We start from the raw sequence: 11,589 nt of genomic DNA, 5'->3' as shown, positions 1-11,589 counted from the left end.
AGAAGGCTCAGGGGGAACTTTATCGCTGTACAATTACCTGAAAGGAGGTTGTAGTGAGGTGGGGGTCGGTCTCTTTTCCTAAGTAACGAATGACAGGACAAGAGGTAGCGGCCTCAAGATGCACCAGGGGAGGGGAGGTTTAGATTGGATATCAGGAAAAATTTCTTCACCAAAGTGTGATCAGGCATTGGAGCATGCTTCCCAAGGAAGTGGTGCAATCACCGTCCCTGGAACTGTATGTTCCAGTATGAACCAGAAAGAAACATATGAACTGGAAGTGTTCAAGATAATGTAGATGAAGCCCTTAGTGACATGGTTTAGTGGTGGCCTTGGCAGGCTTGGGGTAATGGTTAGACTTGATGATCTTAAAGGTCTTTTCCAACCTAGTTGATTCTATGATTCTATAACACTTTCCAGAGGAAAAAGAAATGAGTCAGTCATCATGTCACAAACATGAGTGGGAAAGCAGCAGATGATCACATATTTCCATTTGTAATGTTGCACAAAAATTTAATTTTTCATAAGAAACTAGGAAATTATTAAAGAAAGCACCCAAATCCTATCCCAGTTCAGTGTGGCAGTGCAATTTTTACGGCATCAAACACCTCTACAGACTTCTTCACATCTCTACCTCTGACCAGCTTCAACAATTTTAAGGAGGTCATGTCCAGCTGATTCGGAGAAAACTCCAGGAACAAACTTGCCAACAAAGTTTTCAAGCTGACAAGCAGGTATTCTTTATTGCGGCGCCGGGAGACACGGGGGATAGCTCCTCCTAACGTGTGTCTCCCTGTTGCTACACAAGCTGTCCTTATATAGTCCCTGGGCATACATACATTACGTCATTTTCCAGAAAGTTCCCTGCATGCGTACAGAATTGAGGTGGTGGTCTCTGAGGGTCGTTCACTTCTTCCAACAGTCTTCATCACTTCTGGCAGCCTTTGGAGCACGTGCAGTAGATGCTCATACCGGTTTAATTGGTTCGTTAGCACCAGAGACATAATAATCCTCCTATCCTCCTACTTATCAGTTAGTTTAACTGTAGCCCATCCTGGACACCTGCCATTCCCAGATACTCCTTATCCCTGTGTCCTGTTCTTCTAGACTGTTTTTCTTAAAACTGTGTCAACTATAATGATTTATCTTGTACAAGAATGCTCAGTGTGTTCTCTAGATGCACTCTATTTTTTTTTCTATGTATCATGCACTTTAGTAATTTTCCATTGCTACTGTTACAAAGCCATCAAACTTAACATTACTTAAAACTGATTCTAGAGGTTTATATATTCCATTTTGTGATGTTGTGTCCCCCTTGTCTCACAGCTCATAGCTGATCCATACTCAGAAACAAGACTCTTTGGTAGATAATCACACAAACTCACAGAAAGAACCTTTCACTTTTCGGCACAAATTCTTCTACTTCTGCATTGCAAACTGATACCTGTTTTACAACAAATTATCTGCTGTAAAATACAACAGTTTAACTAGACATTATTTAACAGCGTGAAGTGGACAAGCACATCACTAGCACAAAGGAACAACTTTGCTTATAAGCCTTATTGCATCACTATGATTTATGCGGCGCAAAAACGACAGAAGCCAGACGAATCGGACAGCAAGGAATACATGATGCTGCTCCGGGGAGGAAGATGTTGTTCCCCCGCTCAAAGACATATTAATCTTTTTTTGTTTTATTTTCCTTAAAAAAAATAAACAGAAGAGAGTCTCCCATGGCAACTGATATTATTCACTAATGAGCTATCCAGGATTGCCAAGCCTTCTGGCTCTTCATGCAACTCATGGGCAGGTCCCTGGGTTTGTCTTAGAGACACAAATCCATCCTCGGCCTAGAAACTTTAAAGCAATCTGGTCTAGTGGAAGTTGTCCCTGCCCACAGCAGGGGTGTTAGAACTAGATGATCTTTAAGGTCCCTTCCCACACAAACCACCTTACCATTCTATGAAATGGGCAACATATGGGACTTTGGTCTAGGCTCTTTGTTGCAGGATGGGCCATAACCTGACACCTTGATTTTAGAGAGGACAACTATGGTATATTAAAGCAGCTGTATTTTTCAATATTGGGCTGTGTGTGCCCTAACTCGGTGCGTTAGCTTTTCTCACTGGAAATTCAATGGGGGAGAAGTGTTATTTCCTCAAGTGAGTCATGCAGAGGAAAATTCATATTGAACTTGTATGACCAGACACAGCTGCTCCTCATATCAGATTTAAAACCTAAAAGCATGTCAGAATCAGAGCCTTAATATTTTAAAGAAGATACTGTTCACTGTGATTCCCTACCTCGCATGCATGGCAGTTGCCAAATCCCTGTGCACTACAGGTATTTAAAAAGTCTGTGAGCCTACACATTTTCCATGGCTGAACGAGGAGTTAGCAAGAAGTCAGAACGATTTGCCAGAAGCCTATTTCTACCTTGTTTCCTGCTTAGGCATACTTTTCTACAGTTCAAACAGGCACTGCAAGCAAATGCAAGTTACTGAATCTTTGCTTAATCTGAACAGAAATTGATATCGGCACGGTTGAGTCCTCGAGATTACACAAAGCTTTCTGCTGATGAAACTGGTGGGTGTCAACACCAGGCAAGACAAATCCATATGCTACAGACCCTGTGTAAGGACAGCTGGGAGCTGAAGGGCAAGGGCAGTGAGATTCATCATCGTGAATAGAGTTACAGAAACTAAAGCTGACTCCTAGGTCCGATTTACTCATACCCACAAATATCTCTATTGTTACACAATACATTTAATCACAGAAATAATTTAAGTTGTTCACTTGTTCATACCTTTTAATACCTTAGCAGAAAATCAGTCCCAGTATCTTTCTTTCCCCATAGTATTACGTATGAAACAATATATGTCAATGAGCTAATAGCCAAAATGGAATGCCAAGCTGAAGATATAGTGATACTACAAAGGAAAATAAATCAGTGATGTCATGAGTTCACCAAACACTGTTGTTAAAGAAGAAAAATGATCTGAAATTCTTCTTATGTAGTTCCTTTAGCCAAAATTTGTTACCTGATTCAAACTGGTTATATGAAATTAATTCATAATTAATTTCAAGTTTTCAGTAAAATTGCTATTTCAGTAAAATTGCTATTCTGAAATAGCACTTCTTGGTCTACTTAAAGCTTCCTAGAATTGTCTGATGCTATCAGTGGAATTCACTAATAGCAGTGATTCCAGTAATTTGTTTTGGAGATTGATTTACAAAATGCTTTATCCCAAGCCCTTCATTTATGCTTGTATTGACAATAGTAAGTACCAGTATTCACTGTGATTGGAATATACCTTGGCAATATTTCAGATATTCGCCATGGGATTAATCTGACTAAACAGACTAAAACAGAGGTTTTCTATATCTGAAGTAATCACCTTTGGCTTCCTCTATATGGAAAAGAATAGAGGCACTACAGCACAACTCACCTCATCCTAAAGTCAACATCTAAAATACATATCCAGTAAATCTCACCACATATCTAATTCTCTCTGTTAATGAAGGCAGAAAACAGGGAGTAATGAGATGGGCTGCAAGCCTCTATGGGACAGAAATCTAAAGTAAAGTGAGAGGAGTTCCATCAATAGGAAATATTAAAATGAACACGAATCAGGTTGCATTCAGATTTATAGTGATATGCTCAGTCCTTACACGGAAACCTCATTGCTTCTTTCTATTGAATACTGGATGTAGTAGGGACTATTTGAGCTGAATATTCAATTGGAATAACAGAGTTTTCTAGATCAATAAAAATAAGCAAAAAGAAAGTTCAACAACAAAAATAAGCGTGTGGAACATTGAGTGCATTTGGCAAAGGCTCAAACTAAAGCCCTTCAGCAAAATCATGATAGTAACCCATGAAATTAGAGCCACTGATCTGAAGTACAGGCTAGACCTGGCGTCACAACACTTTTAGCCTTCTAAAATGCTTAAAGATAGTCTTTTCTGGTTTAACTATTCAAACATTAATTCACTTTATTTTAGCACACTCACAAAACCTTATTCAATTGGGCAAATCACCAATGTAGAATAGAAACCAGCAGTGAACTAATGTAGTTTGTGTGGCATTAAACAACATGCATGATAAATTTTGGGTTTTAAATACAATAAATCAGTCATTTAAATTTAATATAAGCTGCATAATTTCATTCTGCTTCATTAGCCTATATAAACACAATAAAATCTGTCAAATGCAAACAAAGGGCCTCCTAGAGGTGATATTTTAATTGTAATAAAACTGTCATCTAGATTAAGAGGCCAGCTGAACAATTCATTTCTTCATAGAACTTATATGCTGCTCTAGAAAACGAGCATTATGTTTAATTTTTCCTGATGTGCTTGCGCACAGGAAACAACAACTTTGTTTCTGCTCTTTAATGCAAGCAGTCTGCCCCATGGCCCCAGCTGATGCATCAGAAGAAAAGCAAGGAGGGTGAAAAACCGGCTGGGTTGCAGTGTGAAGCTCTGATTCTGCTGCCTCTTTCAAACTATTGCCTTTAACATCAGTGAGAGATTAGCGTAGAGATAGGATTCAGGGGAAGGACTTCTAAGCTAGCCAAACATCCTCCAACGTGCTTTAGTCAGGTGGGAAGAGGGGGTTTTCCCTGATACCCCCTCACAGACCAGGACACCACAGATGCGTGCCCACCCTCCCTTAGCATATTGCCTCTGACAGGAGACCCTGAGCCATTCCCCTAACCAGTGAAGGGAATTATTACTCACCAACATGTGCTTACTGACAAAATTGTACCCACTCTTCCTTCCTGTTGCCAGTAGGAAGAAGCCACAACTCGTGGCTTATTTTAGCTGTCTGAGAAGCAAAACACTCAGGTCTTCCACTGATTGGCTTTAATTGATTGACTAGATGTCTTTCAGCTGGTAACTATGAGATATTCACAAGTGGCATAATCTAATTCCAGCTGGGACAGTCAACTATCAGAAGCTAATTTCACTGGCTTTACCTCCCCCTTCCTTCTCTCTATATGCGCTCATGCTGCTCTTCTTTATTTTATTACTTCAGCTGAGACCCTATGCAGCCTATACAGGGAAAAAAGTAGTGAGGGCCTCTTTCATCAGCCTGTTGTGAAAACAGTAACCTGCGCTGAAGGGAAAATCATCTTTTGCTGTAAAGAATTATGTGAAATTGTTTACCTTATAGTTTGAATTTTAATCCATAAAACCATTTCATGTGTATGCATACTTTCTAAGCCATTTAGCAGCCAGACAGAAAAGCCACCAACATGCTTTTGACTGTGATTTCTTAACGCCACATTTTAAAAAGAAGCATCTCAGCAGCCTTTCTGAGTGACAGAAACTGTATAAAGCTTTAACAGGGGACAAGCGGCACCTTAATTTCTTGACTGAGGAAGAGAATCTGCTGGGGATTTTATGGATGTATTTACATTTCTTCAAAACTACTTCTTAAAACTGTGTCAAGTCCTTTGGATTTCTTCATCCCTGCTCTGGGTATCTGTGCTGTATGCAGGGGTGAGTGGCCACTCTTTTATTTGACTAATTGGGCACCTACTCCTGCCAAAGCCATTAGCTGAAGCATTCATAGCTGGGAAGGAACAGTTACAGCTTTAATTTCTGAAGGCTGCACTGAAGCAGTACCAGCATTATGGAGAAGAGGTCTTGGGGCAGAAACACTTCCTGCAGGATCCACGGCTGCCCCAGAGCCAGCACGGCTCTCTGCATTTGGGGAGCTGAAGGGGTATTTGCAGAATTGCCTGTGGAACAGGTCAGACATATCCTGATGACTGCTACTGCCCCGCAGCATCTTCCTTTTCTCCCTCACACAAAATAGAGCCCTCCCTGCCAGGTATTGAGTCTTGGGGCAGAGAGGTCATCCATCTGTTTACTACTCAGCTGGACATTTTTAACAGGAGAAATGTCTTGGATCAAACTAAGTTCCAGAATGCAACATGCCGTGTTGGCCTTACTAGAAAAACTAGTGAAGAAGTCTTTCACACATGTAAGGTATTTAATGAATCCAAACCAAAACATTTCCATGTCCCTTTGAATTTCACTCTTAAGGTTTTCTTGTCCCCCAGAGGACTCTCTAATGTTCAGAAGTGAAAGGCCAGTGTATTAAAATAAATATCTTGAGGGGTTACCAGATTGCTGGATACCACCCTTGTTTTGTAGATGAAGAAAGGGAAAACACAGTTTGTTTGTGCTAAGAAAAAAAGCTGTAAGAGACAAGGACAATTTTAATGAGTTCAAGATGATGCATCTCTGTTCCTGAGGAGCACAGCCAGGCAGCTGGTGTGCACAGCATGGGGAGAGGAGGAAAGCTCCCCACTGCAGTGCGCCATCATGCTACCTCAATATACCGCCCTGAGGTCACCTCCTGATAAGTCCTCTGTGCTCATTTCTTTGCTCAGCACCAGCTGAGCACCCACTGGGCTGGGAGGATGGAGCGGGGGGCTCTGGCATCCCTTATGCCTGCATGCTCCACTCCACCAGCACGCACCAGAGGCACTCCAGAACCACTGCTGCTGAGGCCCCGACCCGTCCCAAATGTGTTTATATTTAAGCCTGGATTTCAGCTTCCAGTAAAAACATAAAGGCTACCTCTAAACTGACAGCACCCCGGTTCCAGGTGAGAATGGGGCGCAGGAGTATACACCAGCCTGTATGCCTTCCTACTGCAGCCTGTCCATCTGCCTGAAGACACAAAAGTTGACGCAGCTGAGATACACAGGATCACAAAATGGTCAAGGTCATCTAGTCCAACCTCCCTGCCCAAGCAAGGTCACCTAGAACACATTACTCAGGACTGTGTTCAGAGATGCCTCCAAACAGGTCTCTTTGCAGCCCTTGGGTGCATCTACACAGAGAAGTACAGCAAGCCCAAGATGCCCCTGTTTTGAGGCAGCTGGCCCTCTGAAATCAGCGTGGATCCAAAAAGCCTTTGCCTGACATTTTTCACCCAGCATCTTTTCAGCTGACATGATTGTGTAGCTTTTGTAAGGGAGTTTGTTTTTAGCTAGCCACTTCAGCCAGGCACCTGTAAAAAGACAGCCCTGTGCAAATATATATAGCCTGCGCAAATATTAGGATATTATGCATGCAAACAACCGTATCATTTAGTTCTCTTCAAAGTCAAAGGTCCCTGGAGCAAACATTGATAATTGCTTATGTGAAAGTATGATGTCATTTTTCCAGTTGAATTTAAGGCAGTAATGAGCAGCAGTAGAACTTAGCTTCCAAAGATTTGGTTTGAAAAGGTATCATCACAGAGATGTTCAAACTGTGGTCATTTTATGTGGAGCTGGTAGTGGTTTACTACAACAGGAAAGAGATCAATACAATTAGCTAATGTCTTTGGACTTTAAGAGTGTACTATCTGCTTAAATAAGTTGTTTTAAGTCAGTCATTAAAAGACTATAATTAGAAAACATTTTTCCCTTTTTTTGTGCTGCCTTCTATTTTCCTGGAATTTAAAATTACCCTGTTCGTGTGGGCCTTTCATCTAGCAAGAGAGAGATGAAATGATTTCTGCACCTTTTTATAGCAGGAGGTAGTACTGAAAATAAATGCAGTTATAAATCCATCATAAGGGTTTTAAGTTTGTTGCATCAAGTTCTTCCTAAAATAGCTGTGAGTCATTCACGCTCCCTTTGGCATATTACAATTTTTAACCATTGGAAATCTTCAAACACTCACTCACATACCTTTTGATTTTATACTAGAATCCAACCAAAGCAGCAGGCCAGCCTCCAGCCATTTCCAACTGGTTGAAATTCAGCAAGTTTTTACTCTGATAACATTATTGCAAGTCACTTGACGCACCTATATAATTAATCATATGGTCGGCACTGTCAAGTAGAGCACCAGGATTGATGCCTTTAAAGAGACTCTGGTATTTGTGTCTTCTTTGGCTTTGGAGATGTAACAAGATCTCTTAAATGTAAAATAAAATTCATTCAGCTGCACACAAACCCATGTTGCTCTGCAGTTTTGCAGCATCAAGGACACTGGGTTTGTTCTGCGGTTCAGAAGATATATCCCTAGCTATAGCAGGCTAGCTAGGCTAGCTATTACTTTGCCTAACAGAGAGGAAGTTTTTTCCTGTTGTAGGACCTCCAGATCAAAGCTGGAATAGTGATATCTAGATTAATACTGATGAGAAGTCTCCCTTATCTTTTGATGGCAGAGAATCATATTTTTGGATATTCAGCAAATGTAAGATACAATGTGAGAGCAGCTCCAGCTAAAATCAGTTGAATTTTTTTGTACAGGTGTCACTTGATCAAGTTTTCACCATTATATCAAATGTAACTTCAGCAGCAGAACTGCAAAGGAAAGTTTTTCCCACTCTTCTGACCATTTGTGATATTTTAGTTTGTTTTCCATCCAAAAAGGCATTGGAGAATCATATTTTCTAATAGTTCCATTGTCCAGTAGCTTAAAGAATTTTTGTTTGAGCAGGGAGAGAATAAAAAAGGGGAAAGAAAGACGATTAATAAAATGAAACCAGGATACTGGCACAAAACTGGCACAAATGTAAAAAAGCAAGGAATGTAAGGGACTTTTAAAGATGATCTAGTCCAAATCCTCTGCTATGGGCAAGGACACCTTTCTCTAGATCAGGTTGCTCAAAGCCCCATACAAACTGATCTTGAACAGTCCCAATAGTGGGGCATCCACAACTTCTCTAGGTGACCTGTTCCAGTGCTTCACCAACCCTCACAGTACAGAATGTGCAATCTGAGTTTGCACTCTTTAAGTTTAAACCCTTGTCCTATTACAATTGGCCTTACTAAAATGGGCCTAAAAAGTTTGTTTCCATCTTTCTTATGAGCTCCATTTAAGTATTGAAAGGCCACAATAAGGTCTCCTTGGAGCCTTCTCTCCTCTAGGCTGAGTAACCCCAACTCTTTCAGCCTGTCTTCATAGCAGAGGCGCTCCAGCCCTCTGACTATTCTCATGGCCCATCTCTGGACCCACTCTAACAAGTCCCTGTCTTTCTTGTGCTGGGGTCCCAAGGCTGAATGAAACACTGTTTTGTGACAAAAAAATATAAATAAATAAAATCTTTTTATTAGTTAACTGCATGAGAGTGCCCCTATATAGGATGATTCTAGGAATAACAGAAGAGAGAGCTAATGGCAAAGCTAACATTTATTCCCTGGCCTCTTTCCAACCTTTCTGGCATCATACATGTGATAAAGGGTGTGTTAGCCTCTCTCAGAACTAGTTCTGTCTATAGATGCTTAAAATACAGCTTTTACTTTTGCATGTATTCATAGAGGTATTTCAGTTTCAGCTGAGTTCAGTATGGCTCACTGGGTGCACATGAGAATAGAATTTAATGGCAAAACTTTTGTGTATACAATGGGAGTACAAGAAGGAAATGTAGGTCAAAACCAATAAAACCTAGCTGAGATTTCTCCTGGTTTGTTTCACCCCCACCTTTTCATGGCATAGTGCACAGGAAAACTCCTGGACTCAAACCAGTCCTCATCCATCATCTAGGAAATGTAGAAGCAGAAATGCTGTGGGAAAATTCAAAGGTCTGTTTTTTTCAACTGTTCTTGGATTTAACAGCAGCTGGGATTTTCCTCACAGATAAGCCAGTGAGAAAAAAAAAAAAAAGACAAGGAAAATTTGGGACAGATACACCGGAAAAAAGAACTAAAGGTCACAGATCTATAAAATATTGGGTATACTTATATTAAAGGACAATGTAGTTTTATAGCTTTAGAGCTGCAAATTTCATTATTTCCATAGAAGCCAGTTATACCAACTTGAATTACTTTTTAATTATTCATCGATTTTACCACAGAAGGGTTAGAAAATCCTTACAAACATTTTAAAAAGGTATGTTCAGGGCCTTCCAGTTCTAAACATTTTCTTCTGAATCCAGACATCACATACTTTATAAAAAAATGACTCGAAGGCTGCTTGTGTGTCTTATGTGTTCTACAGTAGTCAAATATCTGTCCAAGAGAAAAACATTATTCTTGAAGAATAAATAACTCTCTACTGAGGAAAATTAGGGTTCATATGTCATTGAAGGTCACTAAGGCCAAGCTCAATGCCATGTTTTCCTTGATCCTTTAGATTTCCATAAAAGATTGATTGTTTTTTTTTTTTCCTACAGTTAAACTCCCCTGCTTTCTTACAACCAACTGGTTGAATGGCTGGTTTTCTAACTGGTAGAATGACAACCAGTTAGCCTAGTAATAAACTGCTTACATTTTTTTGCCCATGACTTCTGTTGATTTTGTAACACTAAGCATTTTCTTTCTTTTCTCTGTCATGTCATGTCTCTGTCATGTATTTTTGGCTAAGATAAGCCATACAGAGTGTAATGTATATTTGCTGTATGAAAAATTTGCTATTCTTTGGAAAAGCACACTGGCTACGCTGGAGGTGGAATATGTGGTCAGGGGCCACCATTCTGTGGCTTTACCTTCAACTTCTGCTGGTTGTTGCTCACAAAGACAAGAAAAAAAAATTGCAGATAAAGCTATTTCTCTGAAAAATGGAAGTGTTTTTCTTTTTGCGGAGGATAGAACAAAGGCCCTATCAGAAAAAGCAGCAGCACTGTGTTGGAAACAGTTGTATGCGACTAAAATGAATGGATGCACAGTGTATTTTTCCATCTGTGAAGCACTACATGCCATAAGCCCTTTACTCTTTAGCTTTATGCCCACTGTTCTTGTCTTCCTCTTTCACACCTCTGTCATTTTCTTTGCATAGCTCACTGGAGTCCTTGGAGAAGGTGCCTCTTTCTGGCTGGCTCCCTGATAGCTGCTTGTGGTCAGTGCGAAGAGGGAAAGAGAGAGAGCTGCAACTTGAGGGCAGTTCAACAGGTCCTAAAACAGGTGTCCAAGAGAGGTAGCTGGGTTGCCCTTTAATGTTTCTAGCATTTCTTTAAACAAAGCCTGAAAGGTTAAACCAGCCCTTCTTTTTGGCAAATGAAGATGGCTCCCACTTGGTGAAAACAGTATGAACATAAATAACCTGTCCTGAACTGGAAAAGCCTGCTACAGTAATTCATGTTTGCTTCAGACAGAGTTATAGAGATCTGGTTGTCATAGCACACGGAGTTGAGAAGAGCTTCAAAGCAGCTATTTCCCACCCAGACGTTAGTACAAATTCAGTCAAAGCATGAAGGCTTCCAAATTAATAATTCCCAGATGGCATGAGAAGAGCTGCTAACAAAATCCTTTTTTTCTTCTTCACCTCTGTAGCTATAAGTAGAACATGGATAACCAGCTCAGACAGGGCATCTAACCTTCAAATCGATACAGTTATGTCCGTTCTGTTATCCACATTTCTAGTTGCAAGACAGCCTAGCAGCTCTTTGGTGAGTCCTGTATGCAAAGTGACTGTCATCAGGCCTGACCTTATCTCTTACATCAAAGCCATAATGGTCAAAAAAAACCCCGTGGTAGGATTCAAAGACCAACTGTGTGGAAAATTCAATGTTTTTTTCTCAGGCCTTAATGTAGTCCAATCTCTTTAACCTCTGTCCCTGGGCAGTTAGGAAATTTCATACCTCCCCGTATCAGTAGTTGCTGGAGTGGCTGTCATCCTCTCCTGCTCTTCTCTGCAG

Source organism: Lathamus discolor, chromosome 4, assembly GCF_037157495.1.
Source record: "Lathamus discolor isolate bLatDis1 chromosome 4, bLatDis1.hap1, whole genome shotgun sequence".
Classification (NCBI taxonomy): Eukaryota; Metazoa; Chordata; class Aves; order Psittaciformes; family Psittacidae; genus Lathamus; species Lathamus discolor.
The sequence above is the reverse complement of the archived record's forward strand: the minus strand, read 5'-3'. Positions refer to the sequence as shown.